This window comes from Ictidomys tridecemlineatus, chromosome 14 (assembly GCF_052094955.1).
Source record: "Ictidomys tridecemlineatus isolate mIctTri1 chromosome 14, mIctTri1.hap1, whole genome shotgun sequence".
Classification (NCBI taxonomy): domain Eukaryota; kingdom Metazoa; phylum Chordata; class Mammalia; order Rodentia; family Sciuridae; genus Ictidomys; species Ictidomys tridecemlineatus.
The window spans coordinates 15,252,673-15,279,466 of record NC_135490.1 but is presented as its reverse complement, the minus strand read 5'-3'; the positions used below and the strand labels follow the sequence as shown (position 1 = coordinate 15,279,466).

General features: G+C 42.3%; 1 protein-coding gene across 6 annotated transcripts in view; it reads right to left on the bottom strand.

Annotated features, from left to right (window-relative positions):
- Window positions 1-26,794, bottom strand: part of Csgalnact1 (chondroitin sulfate N-acetylgalactosaminyltransferase 1) — a 305,396-nt gene that overhangs the window by 147,617 nt on the left and 130,985 nt on the right. For 3 of the 6 annotated variants that reach the window (XM_078030933.1, XM_078030938.1, XM_078030935.1), the window contains 2 exons: window positions 20,607-20,765; window positions 20,206-20,293 (listed from right to left, as the gene is read on the bottom strand). The exons of 1 other annotated variant lie outside the window; for it this stretch is intronic. The gene's annotated coding sequence lies outside the window, so the exon portion shown is untranslated. Of the gene's footprint in view, window positions 1-3,842; window positions 3,965-20,205; window positions 20,294-20,606; window positions 20,766-21,733; window positions 21,863-26,794 lie in introns of those variants that run through there. 2 more of the 6 variants (XM_078030934.1, XM_078030936.1) reach the window with 2 other exon arrangements.

Genomic DNA, 26,794 nt, shown 5'->3' with positions numbered 1-26,794 from the left:
AGAAGAAGAAGACAAAGATAATGACAAAGAAGCAAGAATATCAGAGCTAGTCACCTAGTTTTCCAAAATTGATAAAGATATCAAGCCCCAGATCCAAGAAGCTCTAAGAACTACAATTACAGAAGAGAAAACACACCTAAAGCCCATCACAGGAAAACTATTGCAGATCAGATAGAAAGAAAAATCTTAAAATAAGTCAAGATGGGGAGAAATAGGAAGGAGGCAGCAATAGAGGAAATAAATAGCACATTTAGCCTCACTCATATGCCGTGCTCAATTATGGAACTATGATAGCTTCTGTCACCCATTTTGCTATTGAGTCGGACTAAGGATAAAATTCAGGTAATTTCCTCTTAAAATCATAAAATCAAAATCTTACATTCACTGAAGGTAAAATTCTGCCAATATCAATTTTGCCATATAAAATCTGTTATTGTTCTATTGTGTTGTAAAAACCTGTCAATTACTCTGTAAAAAGAAAAGGTTTTTTTTTATTGAAGTCTGATACTTCTCCAACTACTAAAATGAACATGAAATATACTTTTTCTAGTGATATCAACTGCATACTGATTCATATGCATTATTTCACTTTTCAGGGTCCCAGGCCCTTAAAGTAGGGGATAAGAATGAGTCATTATCTTGGTGTAGTTAGATGGACCTCTTATCATGTAGACAGAGGTTGCTATTGTAGATAGTTAAGAATGATGAGCATGGGGCTGGAGCTGTGGCTCAGTGGTAGAGCCCCTGCCCTGCATGGGTGAGGCCTTGGGTTCCATTCTCAACACCATATAAATATATATATTTGAAATTCATCAGAATTTCAAAGGATTCATACATTTATACTGATTTTTCCCAACTTGGAAATTTCTTTATCTTAGCAAGAAAATGAAGCTTAAAGATAAATTTCTTTAATGGCAATTATCTACCAGTCCAAGCTCTATTTGAATAATTTCTCTAACCCAAATGAGTCCTGGAAGTTCTGGTACAGAAAAATAAGACTTGAAAATAGAAGTGCTCTGTAATTTGTCACTATTCCAAGAAGACCTTGGCTGCCACTAGACATGGTGAGTGGCAGTATGTCCCCATTTAACTGGGATTTTTAGATATTATCCTAGTGAAAAAGAACATGTTAGAAGACTATGATTAAAGTTTTCAGATGATTTAGAGAAAGCAACAGGTGAACTTTATGGGGGGAAAATCAACATTTCCACATAAAGACTAACTCAAACCTACAAGGTGCATTAGTTATGCTATAAGATGCAGCATAAAAAATGAACTAGTTACTTATTTCCCCTCAAAAAAAGAGCCTGAAAGAGCCTGAAAGCATCTACCTAAAGCCAGCATTTCCTATAGCCTTAGATGCGAAGGAAATTGTCTGGCATTAGGAATGATACACATAATCAGTGCTCAGCCTCGTTGATCTGAGTCCTCTCCAATTCAAAGTCAGAGCAGGTGGCCAACAGATTTTGGAAGCTTACTTAAATTCTTCAGTCACCTCCCTCCTACCTACAAGTCACAAAGCCTCCATATTTGGTTTGAAACTACCAACAAACCCAGTCATTTGAGTAGTTCAGACCCCTTGACCAGGAACTGGCTTCGAGATGGACCCATGACCCAATCCCAGCCACAGGACGACAAGTCTTGGACTCCACTGGGAAGACTGAGAGGTATGCCCACTCTTCACTTAGATTTCAATTTAGAGGTGTTCTGCCTTTCCCCACTACCTGAAAATGAAGCCAAGGTAAAAATCAAAGCCAAGAGATCTGAGTTCCTGGATCAAGGCATCCCAGGGTCAGATGCCCCTGTGTATTTTCATAAGCCACTATATTCCCTGCTTTTTGTGAGCTGTGCTAACAAGAGTCCCAACTCATATGCTCACTCTGAAAAAAAGTCATTTTAACAGGTACCATTTTGAGGTGCCTCAAAAGATTTCCCAGCTAAAAGTCCTGCTGAGTGGGTGGCCAGTAGCCAGATTACACCTGAAGGGCAAGCCCTGGCCAGGACACACGAGCCCTGGAGAAGGAAAAAATTCTAAGTTGCACTGGATATAATACAAAGCTATGACCTTTTTATGGTATCTGACCAGCCTCCAATAGGAAAACAAAAGTAAGGTTATTTGATTTCATTCTAGGGGACTTTGTCCCAAAACTTACCAGGCTACCAAATTTCTTAGCCCACTCTGATAATAATAAACAGGTATAATTCAAACAACATAGCAGCAGAAAACTACATTCAATTTTTATTAAAATTACGAACCGCTATACATTTCATTGCTTTGATTTTAGCCCTTGCTGGGATTATGTTCATTGGCAGCATTCAGTTTCAGCTTACTTAAGTTCTTGGGTCACCTCCCTCCTACCTATGAGCCACAAAGCCTTCATGTTTGGTTTGAAACTGCCAACAAAGAACTGAGCATTAGCCTGTAGTCACTGAGCAACTGGAATAATATTTCAAAAGCTTCCCAAATCTGTGGGCCACCTGCTCTGACTGTGAATTTTGAGAGGACCCAGACCAACGAGGCTGAGCACTGACAACTATCACTCTACGCAGCCTGCAGCTTCTGGGGTGTGTTTACGTGGCTCAGTTGTGATTAAATGACACATCAGAAGCACAAACTGGGCCAAACTTAATAGGCTGCTACATTAATAGGCCTGGCTGAAGTGTTTCTTAAAACGACTCCAACTAAAAGCAACACTATCTACAGTGACCAAAGAGAAGAAGCCATGTGTGCCATCCACTAGCCTTGTGAATTGTGAAAGATCACTTGCCTGTGTAGTTTTTTTTTTTTTATCTGTAGAACATGAATCAAATTAAATGATCGCCTTCCAGAGCTAACATTTGAGAAGTCTTGTAATGTCTAAAGCTGGTCGCTTAGAGTCATGTGCCTCCCAAGCAAAGTTATTTGGTATTTTGCAATTAGGTTATGAAGCCAGTTAATATTACTCATAGGGCACTTTTGCAAGTCTGTGGTGATTTTCCTATTCCAGTGTCAAACTGAGCTAAACTACAGTACCTCTTATTTTCTTTTGACAGGGTAAGGCTTAGCTTGGAATCTGAATTAAGAGAAAGCTTAGGGGCTGGGGATGTGGCTCAAGAGGTAGCGCGCTCTCCTGGCATGCACGGGGCGCTGGGTTCTATGCTCAGCACCACATAAAAATAAAAAAGATGTTGCGTCCACCAAAAAAAAACTAAAAAAAATAAAATAAAATAAATATTAAAAAATTCTCTCTCTCTCTCTCAAAATAAAAAAAAAGAAAGAAAGAAAGAGAGAGAAAGCTTAGGCCAGTATTACCCTTGGATTAATATTTATTTTACTAATGACTAATGTTAGCTAGATCACACAGTGATATTCTATTTCCTCCAGAGAACTGTTTATGCCATTATAAAAATTCTAGTTAACACCACTAAATTCCAGACATAAGACACATTGCTAGTGAACACCATTCATTGTCTATTCAAAAATTCAAAACAATCAAAAGAAGTAGAACCGAAATATTCTTGTTGGAAATAAATGTATGGATACTTTGACTTACCATTGTGACTTTTTGCTTTCAGAGTGTATCCCATAATGACTGCTGACAGAAAGCAGCAATAAATAATAAGTCTTAAGACACTGGTTTTAGGCATCTATTTATTTTTTAAAATTTCTACCAGATTATGAGTTTATTATCTAGATTAACTATAAAGGAGATCTTCTGAAGCAAGACTGACAGTGATACTGACATGACACCAACTGTAGACAGCAGGACAGGGAGGTGGGGAATTCAGGTGGACTTTTCACTTATCTCGCTAAGGCTCCACCGCTCATCTTTATTTAAGGAATTAATGAGACGTACACTTACCAGGACTGTTGAAGAGAACAAAGGAGACAATTGTACAGGTAAACTGGATCACACAGTTCTTGGGCTACTCTACAGAAATGAGCTTCCTTGGCTTCTCTTCTGGCCCATGCAAAGGCAAAGCACTTCAGAGAGAGTGAATGCAAAAGAAGAATGCAAATCAGCACAAGCAGGAAGAGGCCTGCTTTCCTACTGAGTTCACACTCTCTAGTAACTACTGGCATACTGCTTTGGCAAGGACACAACCTTAGCCCATTTTCTGTTATTCTAACAAAAATATCTGAGACCAGGTAATTTATTAAGAACAGAAGTTTATTTGGCCCATGGTTCTATAGGCTGAGAAGTCCAAGAACATGGTGCCAGCATCTGCTCAGCGTCTAGGGCCTTCTTGCTGCATCATAACATGACAAAGGGCATTACTGACAAGACAGAGTAGGTGTGTGTGTGTGTGTGTGTGTGTGTGTGTGGTCTTCTTATAAAGCTACCAATACCGTCATAGGGGCCCCATCCCCATGACCTCATCTAATTCTATTAACCTCCCAGAGGCTTCACCTTTAAAAACCCTTGACCTGACTTTGGGAGCTAAGTTCTCAACCCATTCACTGTTGGGGATCATTCAAACTGCAGCAGTCAGTGAGCCACTGTGACTGCAGAAGACAAAGCAGGACGACTCTCCTCAAAGCGCCTCTTGGGCCCCTGAGCACATGCTTGATTCTCCAGTCCCTTATGAAACATTCGCTTCTGAGCGTTTTCCAAAAGCCAAGACAGACCACGTGCAACATGGCTGATGATCCTGACTTGGTGTCATTGTCCTCTGTTTCTACCTGTGTCCTCGCTGGGTAAAAAAGACCTCCGGCTGGGCGACACCACTTCCCCATGCCTGTGTTAGTTCCCTAAGTGGCACTAGAAAGGCTGCCAATCACGCTGAGCTACGGCATGTCACCACATGACACCAAACAGCAGAGATCCTAGGGGGTGCTGGGCCATGAGGTGGAAGATGAGAGGAACCCACAGCAAAGCCCACTTCTCCAAGACAATGGCCGACCAGTCTCCAACGTCCCGAGTCCTGAGTTGTGTCCACAAAGCTGAGCCCAGTCCAGGGTGGCCTGCTTGGAGGAGCCCGGGAGCCTTCAGCAGTGGTCTCCCTCCTGACCACTTCTCTACACCTGCCAGCAGCCTGCCATGTCCAGACCTGCCAGGGACAGGGTGAAAACCCAGGCTGGAAAGAGCAGGATGGGGCCCGGGGAGCAGGGAAACAAATCCCCTAGGAAACAGGCAAAATGGAGACGCCTCTGGTAGCCATATAGAAAAGAAAGAGAGCTTAGAAGCCTCTTCAGATACAGAGATTCTCAGCCTCTAGAACATATATGGGCACCTGTGGTGCTTTTCCAAAATGTAGGGAACTGGCACCACCCTGGCCATACAGAGCAGAGACTCTGGGGAGGAGCCTGGGCATCTGTAGCTGTTGACAGATCCCAGTGAAAGGGAGGGAAACACAGGCTTAGTCCACTGGCTTAGCAAAATACAGATCAACTGGGCAATCAGGTTTTCCCAAAAGGCGCCGGGGGCAGCTTCTCAAAGGCTAGTGGGTGGAACGCTGTTCTTAAGAAAGCAAAGAAACACCATGTTGGAAAAGGACCTTGTGGAGATGAAAGCTGGGAATCCCAGGGTTAAAGAGAACATGTGTCCTTACTTTAGAACTCCCACACCCTACCCAGGCCACTTGCCACAAGAAGGGAATTCATTATACAACATTTCCCAAACCTATTTGATCAGAAAAAGTCCCCTGGAAAACATCTTATAGCACCAGTTATGTCTGGAACACACTTTAGGAGATGTGATCTAATATAATTGTCCTTCATTCACCATCTCTACAAGTTTCCAGGAAGGACAGCGTGGTAAAAATCATCATAAAAGCATGATGCGTTCTTGCCCCGCGTGTTTTCCTGACTTCTCACTGCTGGAGTCCAAGGAAGGGCAATTGTTGAAAACCGACTTCCCTTGTGGACTAGTTTGGAGTCAGGTAGTGAGGACCCACTTCCCACATCTCCCCACTTGGGAAGTTAAAGTTACCCCAGACGACTCTGCACTTTCCTAACACGGCCCTCCTACAAACAAGGAGTAAGTAACAACAACCGAGTTGTTGGTGAAGACGAAACTGTGTACACGTAAGTCAATTTCTTGGAATAAAGTGGCAAACAGCAGTACTGAACCCCCACAGGTACCTCCTTATGTAAAGATGATGTCCTAGAAGCTCTGTATGCCATTGCTCTACTAGTGAACGGTAAGGGCACTCATGGCCCGGTATTCCAACAGAGTGTTCAAGGGACCCTGAGCTCATACTATGTCCCATATTTCCCCCCATCCCTCCCCACTTTGGGAAGTCAGATTTTAAAACAGTCAACCATGTGATAAGCTTCCAGCTGTGAGGGGCTTCATATTTGTACTCCCTTTGGGACCAGCATCACAAATATCTAACAATATCAAAAATGCCTTGGGCGGGTTATTCGATTAATGATGACAAAACTACTAATAACATAGTAATACTCTCACACCATATTCTATCCAGTGGGAACTCATCGCAGACATTAATATTTCCATAGATTATTATTTGGTTCTTATGAACTAATAAAATAAAAGTTCATGTAAGCCAACTTAGAATTTGGTAATTGTTTTAAGTCAGCTTTTTCCGCTGCTGTGACTAAATGACGTAATCAGCTCAATTGTAGAGGAGAGAGAGTTTATTTGGGGGCTCACAGTTTCAGAGGTCTCAATCCACAGACAGCAAGCTCTATTCCTTGGGGCTTGAGGTGAGGCTGAACATCATGGCCGAAGAGTGTAGCAGAGGGAAGCAGCTCACATGATGATCAGAAAGCAGAGAGAGATCTCCAATTGCCAGACACTGAATATGTACTTCAAAGCCACGCCCCCAATGCCCACCTCCTCCAGCCACACCCCACCTGCCTCCAGTTCCCACCCAGTTAATCTCATCAGGGGATTAATTCACTGATTGGGGTAAGACTCTCCCAACCCAATCATTTCTCCTCTAAACCTTGCATTGCATTGTCTCACACGTGAGCTTTTGGAGGACACCTCACATCTAACCCATAATAGTAATTTATGTCTTAAAAGAACACTGATTACCTAAATGTGTATGTTTCCCATAAAATTACCCACGAATTAACGTGTGCCCAGGCACTCGGTTGACAAACATGCTGAATGTTTCTGAGACACCAGGAAGTGCACAAGGAGTTGGAAATAAAGCAGTGAACAGAGATAAAATCCCCCACCCTCATGAAACGACATTCTAGGCCTGGGAATCCACATATCTGACACTTGTCGTTTCAGTTTTCTTGTGGGGCTTCATCGCTGTTTGAACTCCTCTATCCCTAAGATCACAAGAATATGGAACTGCTAAGCCTTAAAGCACGTTAGCAGTCCTGTCTGTGACACGAGTTCCAGAGAGGTGGGCAGGCAACTTGGGTCCCAGCAGTACTTGTCCACGTGGCCTTAGACGACCACTTTACATTTCTGAGCTTCAGTTTCCTCTTTTATTAAACCAGGACTGAATTAGAGTCTCGCTCAATCGACAGAGTTAGAGGGCTCTGGGAACACATGGTGGAAGGAGGACATTTTGGTTGGTGGAACAACTGAGTGGGCCAGGAATGCTGGACATCCTGCGTGTCACGGGATCAGCCTAGCCCAGGGTCATGGTGACCGTGAGAACCAGGATCTGTTGACACTCCGTTTGGGGCCTTTTCTGGACATTCTGCCATTCCGTGCTTTCAAGGATTGCCTGGGTGCTATGCAACCTGTTTCCTGTTCATTTGCTCAGGCTTATGAGTGCCTGAGGTGGAAAAGCAATCCACCAAGATCCTCGCTGAGGACATTCCACTGAGTGCAGCCTGCAGCTCCTAGTTATCACTCTACAGCTACCAAAATTTTCAACTATCCTGATTCCTTTTAGGAAAGTTTTTTTTTTTTTTTGTAGCTGAAACTCAAATCAATAAAATTAAAATTATCATGTCAACCAGATCTAATTTCTGCTAGGATCTAGCTATTTTGCACAGCTATTGTGTCTTGTTACAAAGAGATGGAAACCTGATTACAATCCTAGTTTTCACAAGATTTATAGCATTCTTCCAAAGCCTGAGGTGGATAATGCTAAAATATTTTATAAACAAATCATTAATCTAGAAAAAAAATAGGCAGCTTGTGGAGAAAATAACAGGCGAACAAAATCAAAAAGGTTAAGTAAGAAAGTCAACACATAAACAATGTAGTTCAATGGCTATTCTTTTCTTCCCTAGTAAACAGGATGAAATACTGTATTAAAAGACACTAGTCAGGCCTCTCTAGCTGACACACAGCATATGTGAAAGGACTTTTTACCTTCTGCTGGTTAGGTCAAAAATCATCCTCTTATCTCTGCAATAGATAATACTATCGGTTACTTCTGCTGCCTGCCCCTTTGTGGTAGTGTTATTATATCTCCTACAGTCATTTGACCCCAACCTGCCCCTAAGATACATATTTGGGTAACTGAAGACAACAGAAAGATGCTAAAACATGCCCAGAAAGATTCTCTTGCCTAAATCAATAGTTCTCAAACTATGCACTGAAGAACCCTGTAGTAACTAAAGGGTGTTCCAGGACATTTCAAATTGTCAAGCAAATTTGAAATGGACATCTGCTGCAAACTACTAGGTCAAAGGAGTTCACACTTCCCTCATTAGATGGAGCAACATTTCTCCTGATGTATCACAGCTTTGCAAAACTGCTTTTTCAGCAGTTGCTGTAATAAAAGGCAATTAATCGTGACACAAAATGGGGTGGTGGGGTCCAGTTTGATTTCAAGGTTTGCAAGGCTGTGCTGAGCCCAAGAGATGCAGACATATCATTACTCAACTACTGTGGTTACCAAAGAATGGGGTAAAACTATTGTTTTCCTTTCACTTTATAGTATTATTATTATTATTATTTTCAAATAGTTATGAAGTTGTTAGGACAGAAATAATCAAGCTGACAAATCTAACTACTTAATTTTAAAAAACTGTTAGCTGTTTCTTTGGGTCAAGGGAGTGCTACAAAAAATTAATGAGATGCTAATGGCACCATGAACTAAGAACACTGAAGAACCTCTGACCTATATCTCTTGGTCAGTCTCCAAAACAAAGCAAAATAATAGGAAGGTTTCTTTTTGAAAGAGCTGACATTTGGAAAAAAAAAGAGACCCCTTCCTAGACCCACCCTCATGGAGTCACAGCAGCAGCAACAGCTGCAGACCCTCAACCAGCAGAAGGGTCAGGACCACCAGGCCAGCTGCACCCCACCAGGAAGGTCTGCTGCTGCTTTTGTTTCGGGGGGACTCAAGGGTGGAAGAAGAACAACTGGCATGTACACTAAACACTGCATAAAAGCGAGGGGTACATATTCAGACACCGGATTGCATGTTTTCATTATGAACTTCAAAGGATGGGCTCTTCAGAATTAATCACCAGGATACAAAACATAGTGTTCTGGAAAACATCCGTGATGGCTACTTTCGCTCCCTGTCAGTCGCTTATTCATGCATCTTCAACTTGTCTACCTGAAGCTCTCATCACAGAGTAAGATTAGGTGGGAGACTCCCTCCGAGCCGACTTCCCAGCTATACAGAAGACACTTTAAGAAGGCTAATTGCACAGTGGGCTCATAATTGACTGACAGGTATCAAAAAGGAAGGGAGAAGAATAAAAGCAACTTCTTATTAGTTTAAGGAAAAAAAAAAAAACAACAACAGTGAAGAAATCAAACATCACTTTGTGTCACCATAACGAGGGACAGATGGACACCATGTGCCTCTAAAGGTGATACTCTGATGAGCACACATCCATCCCTACTCAGGCAGACTTCATGCTGGAAATGTGTAACCGGCATCCAATCAAGACAATTACTCCTGCAACCCCAAATAAAGGATACTTTTTAAAAAATATTTTTAGTTGTTGATGGACTTTTATTTTATTCACTTATTTATATGTGGTGCTGAGAATCGAACCCAGTGCCTCACATAGGTGAGAAAGTACCCTACCACTGAGCCACAACCCCAGCCCAAGGATACTTTATTTTTTTTGGTTGTAGGTGGACACAATGCCTTTATTTTTATTTATTTATTTTTGTGTGGTGCTGAGGATCAAACCCAGTGCCTCACCCATGCTAGGTGAGCGCTCTACCACTGAGCCACAACCCAGCCCCCAGGGATACTTTTTAAAAGAACAGAAGCTTATATTCTTCAAACACATCTTTTTCATGAAAGACAAAGAAAGGCTATGAAAATTGTTCAGATTAAAGGAATAAAAAGACATAGTAACTAAATGCAGTACCTGATTCTGGTGCTGGAGGGAAAAATGCCACAAAGGTCATTATGAAATAAATTTATAAGACAAGAATATATACCATATATAAGGTAAAATTAAATAGATGCTAAATTTACTGATGTTGATGCCTGCACTGTTGTTAGTATATGAGAATATCTTCATGTTTAAGAAATACACACTAAATTTATGATGTATGAACCTGTTCTCAAATAGTTCAGAAAAATATTATGATATATATTTTTGGATGTGGGTATAAATAGTATATGTACACATATATATGCATATATATATACATACATAAATATATTTATATATATACACACACACATATTTTAGAGAGAAAGGGTCAAAGGGAGAAAGAAAGAGCATAAGTAAAAAACAAATATTGCAAAACATTAACAATAGGTCAATCTGGGTCAAGGGTGTATGAGTGTTCTTTGTACTCTTCTTATTTTTTGCAACTTTCTAATACTTTGACAATATTTCCAAAAAAAAAATTCAAAAAATAAAATCCTATACAGATGCAAGAAGCCAAGTGCTTAAGTAAACTGGATATTTGCACTGCAGATCAAGAAGGTATGTGTCAGAAATACAAGGTCTGGTGACAGGAAGTTCACTACAAATTCTGGTGACAGGAAGTTCACTACAAATGTGAAGGAACTGGAGCACAGGGAAAGGGGTCTTAGGCCTCCGCCTGTGGCAGGTGCTACAGTACAGGGCACATAGCAAAGAGGACTGAAGATGTCAAGCAAGAAACAAAGAAGCTAAAAGGAGCCCTGACTGCAGAGGTGTGCCACCTGGGAGTGACATGTTGGCGTCACTGTGCGGCACTCCTGTGGGAGCTGACCACAACACAGAGCTTCCCCAGTGATTCTGTTCTGTGGGTGTGGAGTGGAGCTTGGGGACCCTGACTGTTCTGCCAGTGTCCTGCTGCAGGTTGATCCAAAGACCACACTGTGGGCTGCACCTTCCAGCTGACCCTTCCGGTGCCGGGAACCTCCAGCCCCCAGTGCCATACTTTGAGGATAATGGTTTGTTCTTTTATAAGAGGTTGCAGATTTCTCTACAGGGTATGAATAAGGAGAATAGTTTTCATCTTAAGTCAAATGAGCTGGAGACTCACCCCAGAGAAAAAGGACGCCTGGCATCAAAGGGTGTCTGCGGCTCCTCCCATCAGCCTCCCTAGTTACTCCACACCCTTCTAGACTTTGGCTCAAGCATCACTCTGGGGGCTGGTTCCTGTACTCCTTCCCTCCAGGCAGGGCCAGAAGCCCCTCTTCCTGCTCCCAAGTCCCTCTTCCTCATGCCTGTTCTCCACCTTGTGCCCAAGTTTCTCCCTCCAGGGTGCTCCTTGAAGAAAAGGATTGTGTCATCCCTGCCTGAATCTCCAGCAGCTAGAACAAGATCTGCTCATGGTTGATATCCAAACCATGACTTGTTTAATCAATTAACCCACTAAGAAGCAGTTGCAGTTTTCAATTATGGACCCTGGTAAAGGAAAATGGAGGAAGGAGTGATCAAATATATATATATATATTCCACTTTAGAGAAGTGCAAGAGTGTATGTCATGTTGTATGTATTGTATTGATAATGACTTACTGAGTACCTACTACATGCCAGGTACTTCATAATTACTCATTTCAATCCTTACAACTCTAAAAGGTAACTTTCACTTCCTTTTCCAGTGGGAGAAACTGAAGGGCAAGGGGTTGATAACATGAGCTGGCTCACAGAACTGATAGGGGTGTGGCTGAGGTTTCTAGAGCTCTTGTCAAGCCAATGCCTCTCTCCTGGGAGAGCTCTGCCATAACCACACCGCCAAGATGCCCAACATCTAGAGGGGAAAAGGGCTGTAGGCACCACATGTGCCCTAAACTAAAGTAGAAATTCCTAGATGACAGCATGGTCTGCCACCAAGGGAGGAAACTGCATGGGTACATCTCATGAAGACACTGACCACGGACGGTGCAGACTCAGCTCACTGCTTATCTATGGATTTCTGTTTCTGTTCTCCAAACCGACATGAAACAATTTGATAAGGGAACTAGAGTGTAACCAACAGGATGACCAAGAGTTACTTTTTTTTTTTCTGAAGCACTTTTTACTCTCTCAACGTGAATTGTTTTCATTCATTCGTGTACATTTTTATCCCCAGTTTCTCCCATGATTTATTTGGGGGGAAAAAAATGAGAGTCCTCCCTTGAGAGGGAAGGCAGACCTGCAGCCAAAGAGGTAAGAAGAACAGACACTGTGGACTGACAGCTCAAGTGGACTGAAGGCTCCAAGCATTTCACCACCTCCCTTATCAGAAGGAGGTTCTACTCCCTATCCACACCCTTATCACCTACTTACTGAACATTTGTTGAGTACCTACTGTGTGCCAGGCATCATGCTGGGCACTGAGGATGTAAATGGCTGTACCCAACGGGAGCCAGTACACTGAGAAATTCCAGCAGATGGGAAAGAAAAGCAGGAAAACCAAAAGGCCACAGCATCACTGCTAAGTGCCACAAAAGGGGAAAATTAGCCCAGAAAGTCAGCCCAGGGAAAGGGTTCAGGAAGAAGGGCTTCCAAAGCCTGTCCTTGAGAATAAGTAGCAACTGGTCTAGCCAACAGGCTGGAAAAGACAACCCAGGGAAGGGACACAGCAAAGCCATCAGCTAAGGGGAGAGGGGAGCGGTGTTAGGGAACTGTGCAGATTTCCATATCTCTGAACAGCAGAGTAGGGAAGTGGGAGGCTGAGTAGCCTTCAAGGTCACCCTGGAGGAGATTCTGACCAGGGAGTGGCTGAGCATAGATGCAGTCTTTAAAGGTCATTGTGATGGAGGGGTGGAGGAAGGTGACCGCAGGAAGATGAGTTCAGGAGAGCACTGTAGAGTCCAAGTGCAAAGTGATGTCAGGGCCTGAACCAACCAGAGATGGTAGCAAAGCAGAAGAGACAAATGGAAAGTAGAAGACTGCACTTGGCAACAGGCTAGGTAAGCACGGTGAATGAAATAAAAATGGATGTTGAGGACACATCTGGACTTCTGGCTTGTAGATCTAGGTGGAAGGAGGAGGGTTACGCTGGTGACAGGTGGGAAGAAAAGTAAGAAACCAGGCAGGGATGTAATGAGTCAGGCACACGTGATAAACATGACCCAGAGTCCACAGTTCAAAAAAGTAGTGTGAGCTGGGGGTACAGTAAGCATTTAAGAGATCAGAGTTCACTACTTTGACCAAAAGAAACTATGTAGATGAAATAGATGAGAACAGTCTTGAAGCGCTAGAGAACATCTATAAAGGAGACTACACAGAATAGCCAGAGAAGTAGGAGGAGAACTGCTAGAGGAGCTTATTATCACATTATATAAATAAGCCAAAGAATTGAGAGTTTCAGGGACAGTGGTCAAAGGTGTCCAGCATTGAAGAGGTTGGGGAACACCTAAGATGCATAATTTGCATATCAGTCTCAGCTGCTATAGACAAACACCTAAGCCAAAGAACTTGTAGGCACAGGTTTACTTAGTCCAGAGTTCTGGAATTTCAAGGGATGGTGCCAGCATCAGCTCAGATCTGGTATCTCATGGAGGATGGCAACATGGCAGGAGCACATGCAAAAGGGAGAGATCATACTGCCTCACAGGAAGCCAAAGGGGCCAGAGCATGGCCAATCAAGAACTAATCAAGGAGTCCAAGAAGGATCACTTTAGTTCCTTCCCAAGACACGCCCCCAATGACTTAAAAGCCTCCCCTTAGGCCCCACCTCTTAAAGGTTCCATCACCTCCAAACATCACCACATCAAAGACAGAGCTTCCAACACAAGAAACTCTGGTGGACAAACCATAGCAATCTGGTACCAATATCTAAGTACTCAAAATAAGAGTTAACCTGCCTTGAATCAAATTATGATGAGATGAACAAAAACACTGAGACTAAAACATACAACAAAGACTTTAGGAGAAAAAAAGGTAAGTGACCATATAAAATAAAAATAACCAAAAGGCCCACATTCACCTAGCAAATCTATACCTAGGTACAGTCCTCATTTTAATGTAACTAAATTGGGACAGATGTGAATTTCCTAAAGCTATAGGTAAGAGCTTTAATTGCCTTCCGAAAGTAAAAGTCATCATAAAAATCAAATGTTATAAATCATGTGATGGCATTTAATTTTTACTTAATTTTTTTCTCCACCCATCAAGACCTCCCTCTACTCCTTGGCATATATCCTGTACACTGAGACATGGTTGGCTACTCACATGCTTTCTAAAGTTAGAAAACACATTTGATGATTCCAATATCCCTGGCTGCAAATCTTTATTCTGTCTGAGATTTTAATTTTCTGGCTTTCCCATCAATTCTGTGAAATTACTTCTAATAATTCCTTTTCTGCATAAGTTAGACGAGTTGATTTTTGTTTCTTGCAACCAAGAATGCTAAATGACATTTTATTTTGCCAAGAAATATAATTTAAAGCAATCATTAATTTAATTAATAAACCATCCTAAAAGAAATTTTAAATTTCAATAAATAAGAAAAAAAGCCAGAACCTTAAGGTACAAGCTATTCTTTGAAAGAGAACATCAGCTCTTTGAAAACAACACTCTATTTTTCTCACTTGTCTGTGGATGACTGAGACCTTCACCTGAGCCTGAGTTCCAATCCAGTAACTAGCACAGGGCAACCACATGTAAACACTTGTAAGCCTTGATATGTTGGCTGAGTTGAAAATATGTAGCACTATATTGAAACATTTAGGTGTAAACATTAAGTCCTATTTCTGATTACTGAATATTATTAAAGAACTTCAGAAAAAAGATATAAAGTATCAGCTTGGATTAGATATTTGCCCAGTAGATCAGAGATGAGTTTAATTTTTCTCAGGGAGGCTTGCCAACATGATTGTGTTAGTAAAAATGTTTATAAACCTAAGTAACAACCAGCAGTACATTTGCAGCAGGTACGTTTCCTCTGGCTGCCCTCCCACTCTGTTCACCCCATGCTCAGCCCAGACTTTCCTCCCTCAGGACCTTCTTTCCACTCCCAGCTCACCTATTCCTGCCTAGTCCAATTCCAGTTTCACTGTAAATTCTTCAGAAAGATAACACACCGTGGGTCAGAACCTTTGAGTAGAAAGAGAACCTAAAGAATCAGCTGAACGTTTTGAAACTGCACTCTTTCACACATTACAGGGTTGTACACTTTTAGAGTCATGGTTTTCCCACCAGAAAGGTCTATGAGGGTAATGAGGGGGGAGAAAAACAAAAGGACCACAGCTGACGGCTTCCATGAGCAATCCAACCAAACTCGGGAGTTTGCCAGGCCCTCGGCTTGTGACAGAACAAAGATTTCTGCTCTTAATCATGAAAGCAATTTTTAAAGTGTCACACAAGTATTTCTGGATGAGCAATAAGATCCTATTATCTTTCTTGGAGAAAAAAAAAACAGTTAGGAAATGAGTAATTAATTCTGAATCAGGTTTCAACTGCCAAAATAGGCAACAATAAGAAAAGTTATAACAAGGTCTAAAATTAAATTCCAAAGATCTTACCAATATAAATACAGTTTATTTTTATACATAATACATTTAAATTCAAAAACAGATTTATTTGTTTTTCAAATAAAAAGTAATATTTAAAAATCTGAGCAAAGGAGAAATGGAGCTCAAAGAAGAAAAAGTCCCCAAATCAAAGAAATTCTTTTTAACTTTTTTTCTCATTTTAAAGGATAATAATGATCCTTATAAAAGCAAGCACTTTGACTTTATATTTAATTGTGGTAAAACATAAAATTTACCATCTTAGCCATTTTTAAGTATACAGTTCAAAAAATTTACCATCTGAATTATTATAAATTCACAGTACACAGTTCAGTAATCCTAAATACATTCACTGTTGTGCAACCAATTTCCAGAACATTCTCATCTTGCTAAACTGAAATTCTTCACCCAACCAACAAATCCACCATTCTCCCCACCCCTGTTCTCCCACCCTATGCTACTTTGTCTCCATAAGTATGACCATTCTAGGTCCCACACAGAAGTGGAATCACACAGAATTTTTCTTTTGTGATTGCTTACTTCACTTAACACAATGTCCTCAAGGTGCATTTACATCGTAGCATGTATCAGAATTTCCTTGCCTTTTAATGTCGAATAATATCCCACTGTATGGATACACCTGTTGTGTCGATCCATTCATTTGAAAATGGTCTCTGGGATTGCTTCCACCTTCTTTGACTTCCTTCAAAAATTTTTATTTAACTAAGCAGGTGTGGCTTGCTGGTGTTAGACTGGCTGGGTTCAAATCCCTCACCTCCACTGTGGCCCAGAAAACACAAGGCTAAAGAGAACGAAGGAGGCAGAGACAGAGGAAAGGCAAGGACAGAAAATGGGAATGCTGGTATTGCCAGGTGATGAGGAGGGGGTTCAGAAACCAAGAGCTCATTCAAGCACTTGTCAGTGGAATCGACTATGGATGGACAAGTGCTACGTGCTAAAAATTCAGAGACCATGTCTCCTTTGGGGACAATGATGGTCAAAGGCTATCTACAGGTAAATAATTACAGACAATGGGAGAAGATAAGGCAACAGAGGGGCAGGAGGGACCAGCCTAGCATAGGCTGTGGCTCAGTCCCAGGCTGCAGCTGAGTCCCAGGGAAGGAAGGAGAGGCTGAGGGTAGGGAGAGAGGGAGGCCCTGGATAGGGAAGGCTGAAGCGAAAGCTGGAAGACAAAAATGAACTCACTCAGGCAAAGTATGAAAAATGTATCTCAATAAGCAGAGTCCTAAACCCGATTAGGAAAGACAAGAAACAAGACCTAATTAAGTATCAATCAATACGAAGAAATGAAAACCTGCCAGAAAGCCCACAGAGAAAATACCCATTCCGGTGCCAGCATGATCCTCCTGGGGTCACCTCCACTGCAGAAAACAAACCCGTGGCTCAGGAGTATAAATTAGAATTGAGGCAGTCAAAGCCAACACTCATTAAAAGCTTACAGACTTTATGTCGCACCTCATTCCATCAAATGAAAATATCTTAAAAGTTGAAAACATGTCCAAAAGACGGCCACTTCATAAAACACAAGCCGCTCTGTTTAATTCTTTGGCTTTTCAAATATAAGCAACTTGCCAAGAGACTACATTATATTTTTCTATTAGTATAGGCATGCCATGCTTTAGGACAGGGACAACTTCTGAGATATGCATGGTTAGGTGATAGCATTCCTGTCCAAATATCACAGACTGCACTTATACAAACCGAGAAGCTATGACGTCACTAGGTGATATAATCTTATGGGACCACCATCATCGTTAATGAAAACGTTGTCAAATCGCACATGGCCGTGTGTGCTTATAACACCTGCTTTGTTCCCCCACAAAGATTGGATCAGTTACATTTTATGTTATTTGGTAGTCATGTTTCATGAGCTTATAGAACTGCAAGGACCTACAAGATTATGTGTCCACAAATAAATCTCTACTTCCCAGACACTATTGGAGGAGCTGGACCACCAAAATGTAAAAGAAGGTCTGCCTGCTGCTTCAGGATGTGTTCAGGAGGCCACCCTGTAAACGGTAGTGACAATGTGATGGCCTGAGCCACGCAGAAGAAACCAGAAGGGGCTGGGGATATAATAAGAGGCAGCCTCTTCAGAAATGACAGGCACCCCTTTATTCACTTCTCCATTGTTCATCCATCCATCTCCCCATTCATTCCTTTACTTGGCACTTCTCAGGAGCAGGGGCAGGTTCTCAGGGCTAAGCAGCATCCATGAAGCAACGCCTGCTTCACTAAGGTGAGTTTGAAAGACAAGTTCTGTGGGGAGCCGGAAGGAGGAAGTATTTCAGGTAGAAAGAAGAATGTGGAGGCCAACAGAGCTCTGCGTAGTCTCAGTGAGTTAGGGAGGAACAGGAAGGGAAGGGGCCAGAAAGCAGGGAGATCAGAGCAAGTGAGACCAGAAGTACGGGAAGCCGGGTACAGTCCTGAGACAGAAGCACATCTCTCCCTTGACACGAGGAAGGGAACTAAGGATGTGGGAATGTGGATACATTTCAAGTCAGAAGAAGGGAACACATTAAGGAGCTGTCACAAGTTACCAAATGAAGATTAAAAGTAAGGTGAGTAGCAATTCACTGAGCAGCAACCATGCTGATTCAGGCTCTCTAAAGTATGTGTGCAGGACACGAAGATACCCCTACTGCAACACTAGTAAATATTTGAATCAAGCAATGAACTCCTCTTGCTTGGGATTCCATGGTTACCAAACCTGTGCCGGTTTGGTACATCGGTCTACCAGAGGGAGGAGAACACAATCACTCACTAGGTTTTCAATTTACACTTTGATTTCTTGCAGGTCTGGGGGAGGTTCACTGCTGCAGGATGTTCGAGACCGGAGTCCATAAAAGTGAGGTGCAGTCCCAGGGAAAAGGATCCCTTTCCAAGTTTGCAATGCCCTGGAGTTTTGGCTCCCTGGCAATGTCTCCTGTCTCTGTACTAGGATTCAACAGCCTTATGACTATCACTCAAATTCAGCCTACGCTGTACAGCCTTGCCTTTCTTCTACCAAATATTGCCCTGTCCTGCTAATCTAAACCTTAACTTCAGACCATAAATATGCTGTAGCTTTGCCTTTTTCCCAAGTAGACCTCAATCAGCCCTTGGCTGCTTCTCTAAGTTTACTTTGACTCTTTTCTAATATTATCTCAAGGTTTGGACAATTATGATCTCTAATGACATTGTGCTCTTTTACACCTTCCAAGACAATTCTCAAAAACATTAAACATCACAATATCCAAGAAGAGAACAATTCCACATGCCCCTGGCATCACCTAGACCTCTTGGCCACTTGACTTGCTACTCAGAAAAGAATTTGTGAAGAACTATTCTTCAGCTATTTTTTGGCTTATATTTTAACTTTTGGTTACAGTTATTTATATTTTCTCTATTATTAGTAGCTCAAAAGCCATCCCCCTTAAAATTGCACACCCTGTCATTTTAGTGGAAGGCATTTCATTAATGCCAAACCAAATGATTTGACTTCTACTCTTTTCTCTTTCTCAGGATAGCAAAACACACAGGACCATGAACAAAAACTCTACAGACATTTGTTCAATGCAGAAGGAAGATAAAGGACACTTTTTGTAGGTATCTGTATGCAGAACACAGCTTGCCTATTTTCATTTTTATGTCTACTGAATTATTTCTAGAGAAAATAAAAAAAAAAGTATTGTGCTGCTAAAGTTGAGAACCATCTATACAACTTCCCAATTCAGACTGTTGCATTTCAACACTAATGATGTCCCAAAGGTGTTGGTTTTGTTTTCGTTTTTAAGTTTAGTCCTGCCAGATGCAATAAAATACCTTATTGCAAAAAAAAAAAATGCTCTCAAAATTATTAGTTATGAGAGCAGAATTGAAACAATGTTCCAGAAATTTACATTTGTCTTCAGCCAAAAACTCACCATATAACCCATTAGGGGGCTCTTCTCAAAGAGTTCTAGCAAGTATACCCCTGAGATGTTGTAAGTTAGAAAAAAAAAAAAAAAGATCACTCTTCAATTTCCTAAACGACTTTCTTTAAATCATTATTTTGTAGCATGGTCAAAATTATGATACCCATATGATTGTAGGTAGGGTAAATATTTTAGAAAGTTTAATACTCTGTCCCAACTTCTAAAAGGAGGGGAAAATTTCTGCTTAAGTGAACTTAAAAAAAAGAAGAAGAAGAATTATGTAGCTCTTCTAGCTATGTTATTGACTTGCCAGTCTGAGATGAATAACAAAAAAAGTTGGGAAAGTTAAATGTAGATTATATCCTTTAAAAAGTGAATAAAAGGATTCAAAGTAAAGTAGTTGTGCTACTTGGAAAAAAGAAATATTTTGAAATAATGTCTTGCCATTAATCAAGTTATTGAAAATAAATGAAATTTAACACATTTCAAACATATCCAGAATACTGAATACAACTCAGACCAAACACAGCTTTGCTTTTTAATTCATCTATGTTAAATAGACTCACTTACCTGGAAGTATAAGAAAAGGTTAGGATCTACATTATTCCTCCCCTGGGTAAAAATCACTTAGACTTCTCTCCTTGAAATGCAAAAGAGCCTATAAATAAATAAAAAAATAAATAAGAAAAGGAGGTAACCCCTGTAAATTTCCATGTCTTAAATTCAGGTGCAATTTACAAAATGGTAAAATACTACAGGATTTTGTACACAAAACTCAATTCATCTGAAAGTACTACTCCCAAAAGCAGGATGATATTCCCCACCCCACCCCCATTTTAATGAGTACAATTCGAATTATTTGTTTTAAAATAAAAACAATCAAGGTTTCAAAGCGTGGAAGCCATGCAGAAGATGGTGTTAGTCAAAGCAGAGCATTTTCACGTGAAAAACAACCAACAAAAATAGCTAACCTTGCCGGGAAGAGCCGCGCACAGCCGCCAACGTGCTGCTCCCGACTCGCACATCTGCTTCTGGTGCTGTGACAGCGCTCGAGTCGCGCTCGGGCTCCCAGGTAGGGGTCCGGAGTGAAAGTGCTGCCCCCCTCTGCAAGGCCGCGTTCAGCGCCGCCTCTTAAAAAAAAAAATCCAAGGAATGAAATGTTAAAAAAAAAATAGAAAATCCTCATATAAGTTTTCCTGGAGGGAAGGAAAGCATCCACACGCCGCGCAGAGGGAGGCAGCGAGGAGCGCCGGCTCCCAGGCAGCCTGCCAGGCGCACGGGGCCGCCCCGGAGGCTGCGCGCCCAGCGGCCGCAGCGCAGCGCCATCTCCCGCGCCTGCAGCCGCCGCTCCCCAGGGAGGGCGCCGCGCCGCGGAGACTGACACGCCGGCCACTGCTGGCGCCGCACGCGCTACAGCGTGCCGCGCGGGCGGGGACGCCTCCCTAGGAACTGGGAGTGGGTGGGCTGTGTCCTGTTGGATGCCACGGCTGCCCGCGTCCGAGGGCATGAACCCCAGTCCCTGCCAGCCTGCAGCTCTCCATGCTCCCTGTATTCCCAGGGAGGCATGGTGTGGGGACAGCGATGGGCCCCCACACTGTTCCTGCCTCTGAGGAATTTCACCTTCACCGGAGGAAACAAATGCATCATCTAAAATAAAAAGCAGAATGGGAACGAGGTACAGGCAAAATACTCTGGATCAAAGACCAGAGAGAAAATGTTCTGGAAGAAGTCTGAACGCTGCCTGTTAAATGTGTTAATAATGCTGTCTTCCATTAACCAAGGCAGATTTCTTTCCCAAGAGTTTTCATGATTATATTCCATCTGTCCTTATAATTCAATAGTGCTCTGTGTGTATCTGTACAATTGTTTCCATTTCACTTCCAGGAATTAAAAAAAGGAGAGTCCAACAGGACTCATACAAGGCGGAAGGAAAGACTGATAAGCCACTCTGGTCTGCACACTGCTGATCCCCCCCCTGTGTGGGGACCACCTGCTGGTGACTTAAGTTGGAAGGTTTTCTCTGACTCACTGGCATGAACAGAGTTAGCAGATGTGTAAAGAGTATTACCAAAGAAGTTTAGAGTCTGTTTTCTCTTACCCAAGTTCGCTTTGGGCTTAATGTTGATGTGGGTTGCCAACTGCCTGGGGCCAAGTCCCTGGGACCCCGGCTAGAGGCCTGTGCTGCCTGCCGCCTTCTTTGGCTTCTGCTCTCTCAGCCCACTTCCGCCTCTGCCCGACTAATTAATCTATGTCTAAATGGAACTGCAGTTGGCAGGAAGGCAGCAGTGTCAAAGTGGAATAATCACTTGGACCCGAATCTGAGTTGTTTTCCATCCTTGACAACAAATAATGTTACTTCACAGCCTGCAGGCCAAGAGTTGAAATGAGTTTATAATTTGGCTTCCAATCAATCTCTCATTCTCATTCTCCACCACTTAAATTTTCCTTTCTGTCTTTCAGCATGCAGGGGACAGCTCCGGAGGCTCAATCACTGGCCTGGTCTTTACTGATATCCTGAATGAATATTCTTTGCCATCCAAGCAAAAAAGGGAGGAAATCTGCATAATCCAAAACCACCCTTGTTTTAATAATGAAAACAAATACACTGTCAGCTCATACCTCCCCGTGATCATTAATAATCTAACTTGGACTTTTCAGTTCAGCAACTTGAAGAAAAATGTTCACAGTCTTTTCATTTCCACACCGTAATCCGCATTCCTCCAGCTTCGAGAGCTCGGCACTTGCAATGCCAAACTGCAGGATAAGAGGCCCAGGATGGCTCAGCGTCTCCCTCTTGGAGTGAAAGAACTCATTAAAACTCTGCTCCTGGGCTCTGGGAAGTGCATATCTCCTTAGTAGTTCCAAGTCTCCTGTTCCTTCAGAGGGGAGTGTTCTCAAGCCAGTAAGGGAAAAGGAAAAAAATACAGGAAGGCAGAATCACTGACAAGGCCCCTTTAGTGATCAGGGTGGAATGGGAATGGCATCATGGAAAATTACAGAAGATGAACCGTGGGTGTGCCTAGGAGAAGGGGTTGTGTTCAACTGGACCTATGCCCAGTAGAAGAAAGGGAAGGCACATCAACAGCACACCTACCATGTGCCACACACCTGCTGCTGAGATGTGCAGGAACTCACGTGATTCCCACAGTGATGCTGTGGATATGTGCGTTAATATCCCCACTTTTACAAAAGGGAAAAAAATGAGGTGTTAAAAATCTGCCTGGCTAACATGTGGTGGAGCCAGGATTTTTCCTCACTTTCAAAACCAAAACTCTATAAAGAAAGAGAAAAGCAAGTCTTTCCACTCTAGCATATTTACCTTCCATGCAAGTACTAGTCTTTGTGTGTGTCTCTTTAACAGTGAAGATGGAACTTGTGGGTGGGTAGCTGCATGTGCCCAAACTAAGCAGACATGGGGGCAGCAGCCAAAGATTGCCACCAAGGCTTTGGGAACATAGCCCCTCGAGGATCCCCTGATCTGTCCTCATAAAAAAAAAAAAAAAAAAAAAAATCACAGAAACAGAAACACATCCTCTGACCAGCCTTCCTGAGTCTCAGTAAGAAGGTGCTAAAAGTAAGAACTCACTCTAGGCAATAACTGCAGTAGGTACAGCAGATAAAGTGTCTTGCTCTCAAAGTGACAAGCAGACAACCCTCAGTTTGCACACTAGTGTCTGGGCTGAGTCCACTCCCCTGTTGTCTGAGTCCAGTGTGTCCTTGATAGTTTGGCACAGAGATCGATACGAAGGAGCTTGTGTGACTTTGCACCTTTAAGTTATGGTGAACAGTGGGCAGATCAAGGCTGGCTGTGCACCAGAGTGGCCGAGAGAAGTCTATGGAAACATCACATGCTTGGATTGTGGAAGCTTCCCATCAGGATTCTAAAGATTAGAAAGTCACCCCACCCAAGGTCACAGAGATAGGCATACATGAATTACCAGTCCTCCTGAACTCGGCCAGCCTTTAATCCTGGCACATGGAGGCTTCCAAAAATGGTTTACAGAAAAGAACGATCCAAAATATTGAACAGGAATAATTGAGAGCAGTAATATTTTAACAATCTGGTCATCATTCTAGTCAAGGTACGCTTAATTTGTGAACGTTCTTCCCATCTGGATTCCCCAAAAATCTTCAAAACCACAATTGATGCAATAGCGTGAAAATACTACTCCCGCAGCCTCCAGCTCCCAGACTCCTTGCTGTCATCAACCTAAATCCCTACATCTGTCACCCATCTCAACCATGTGTGTGTCAGATCCACTGAGTCCTGAAATGTGGAAACAAAGAGAGAGGTTTAAGAAGACTCTTTCCCCTAAGCATGCCTAAAATCAACGAAATGCACCAAGCCACAAGATAGGTGTCTATAACACACCCAGTCACGAGGTCGGGGCTCCTCCTGAAGACTGCCTGTGTGCAGAGACACGTAACCATATGTACTTTAAGAACTGGATGGAAACTCTTTTCATGTGTACGATCACTTGCATCTTCTGCATGTTAGTACTGGAAGGCAGAGTCAGGACAGGGTCAGGAACTGTGCAGCCAACTTCTAAAATTATCATCTTTCACAAGCGCATGTCTCTGAAAAGAAAGCGCCTTGGCCGCTGCACATGAAAAAAAAATGAGTATTCTTAACCACATTCCTTCCACATTAAATAATTTTTACTGCAAATGGCATGTTTTAGGGTACAAATGACTTTAAAAGGCCATGAGGCCTTCCCCACAAAGGGTACTCTCCTGTCCTTCTGTGACTGATAAACAGGAAAATCTCTGTGTCCTGCTCCAGAATGCACAGATTAAGTGAGAAGATATTCCACTTTTATTTCTAATCCTTTCAGTGGAGTAAGGCCACTCTTATTTTCTTTTCTGATAAATGGAGGTCATCTCAGATGATAAAATTATGTTATTCATTTATTCAAAGTCTCTTTTTAAATGGACAGGTCTATTAGCCTTAAAGAAATCAAATATTTTCCTGATACTCTATAAAGATTTGACAAGTGTCTTCCAAGCTTGGCTTGGGGACCTCCCTCACCCCAAGCCCACAGTTTAAACCATCTTCACATAACCAACATGGAAGACACTGACAAGAGAGAAAATGAAATGACTCACATCACAACTACAGGTATAAATAATAAGCTCTTAGAGCATAACGAAAGTGTGACTAATTGAGACCAGAAAGGGTCAGAATTGTAACTAGTTTCTTTTAGAAACTACATTGTTCTGTTTGCGATTGGTTGGAGATGGGGAACACAATCTTTCTTCTAAATCAGTTAAGATACAGATGGCTGACCAATCCCCATGAAAGAGAGCTGTCCTCTAGCATGCAATCTGCTGTCCTGGAGTTACGCTCACATGCAATTGTTCTTTATATTTGACACCTTCTTCCAGCAAATCCTGGGCTGGCCCTGCCCCTATTAGATACTGCAGCTGCTCAGAGGTGCTCACTACCATCACAGATGTTAAGGAGGCACTTGCTCCTGTCCAGAATAAGAGATTTGGCTTTTGCTCTTCAATGAGTGACTATGGGCCTGCAGACAAGCCTAAATGTCTATGAGTCTCTAGTTGCGGATATATAAAATAAGGGGGGCTGGACTGAACCCGTGATTCTCAGTGAAGGAAGATGATCCTTAACTGTCTCCCCACCCCCAATGAGAATCCTTGTGCAAGAGGATAAGTTACAGGCAGGAACAAGCTGCTGAATGTGTGGTGAGGATTCAGGACAGCGATCTGACCTCGGTGGGAAAACTAGGGAAGAGGCACTTAAAAAGAACTTAAGCTTCTGGGTATAAGGATTTCCTGGGTATAAAGACTTTGCCAGACTCATTGATCCAGAGTAATCAGCCAACCAAATTGAAGCACAGGTTTGTCCACTAGCTGAGTGTACCTCTCATTGTGGCCTTTTGGAGCTGCTGGTGGTTAGGCAATCACAGCCCTCCATTCAACAAAGTCATGTCACCCAAAGAAGATGCAGGGATCAAGATGATGCTCATCTAGGATGCACTGTGCCACGCAACAGAGACAGCCCAAGAGAACAAACTGTAGATCCCAACACCTTGCACACCAACACACCAACCCCAACACACAGAAGCCACAGCATGCAGAGGGTGCAGGACTGTGGCTTGGAACATCAGGTCCAGCCCTAGTTCTGCCCCAGGGTGATGATGTGACCTTGGGAAGTTACTTGCAAAATAGAAGTTTGGAACAGATCATTTCCAAATTACCTGCTAGGACAGAAACTGCACTTACATTTTTATTGTCCTACATAAAATCTATCTGCTACTGGAATTCTTGTAGCATTTTTAAGATCAGTGTATACATCTCCATTACTAGTTCGGTTTTTAAACTGCTGCAAGCCCAGGGCTTCTTGGGCAAAGAAAAAGCTCAGGACAACTGCCCAGAACACGAGTTTGAGATGCAGAATGGGTCAACTTTGTTTTTTCTGGCTCCTTTATGATTCCTTCTGGCTAAATTCTACCCTCTACCAGCTGCCAAGTCTCTGTGCTACTGGCACCAAAGGCTTGATCTATAGTATTCATAGAGCTGGTGACACTGTGATAGATGAAGAAATTAAATCTTTCACCAAACTTGAACAGGCATTTTTATTTTGAATGGCAATTTTCATCTTCTTCCATCCCAGATGCAGAAATGTCAATACTTGAGAGAGAGTCTGATGACGGTTAAAAACGTCACTGCAAAAATGGACTTGCCTCCCAAATGATCTCCCATTAGCTTGCAAATATATTGCTTTTGCTGTAGCAATGTTTTAGCTTATTTCATGTTACACCCCAACTGCAAGGGAATTGAGAACATACTGTCCGTATTTTTGAAAGAAGACTGTCACATTAACGGAATAAACATTTTACCATGAAAATGAAAACCTGGTGTAAATATTTGTATAACTGCATTTAGTCAATCAATCCAATATGCTGTGTGTGGGGGGGGGAGGGAGGGACAGCTCCTGAGCCACATGCATGCCAGGGAGACAGGAGAGATTTTAATATTAAAATCCAAATAAGTAAATAAATAGCAATGATGTTCATTGACATCATTTAAAAGAATCTATTCATACAGAATGCAAGTGGGTATTGCCCTCAGGGAAAACAAATTGCTGTTTACTATTTACAGGGTATAGTAGATGGCCATAAAATTACAAACAAGAGCA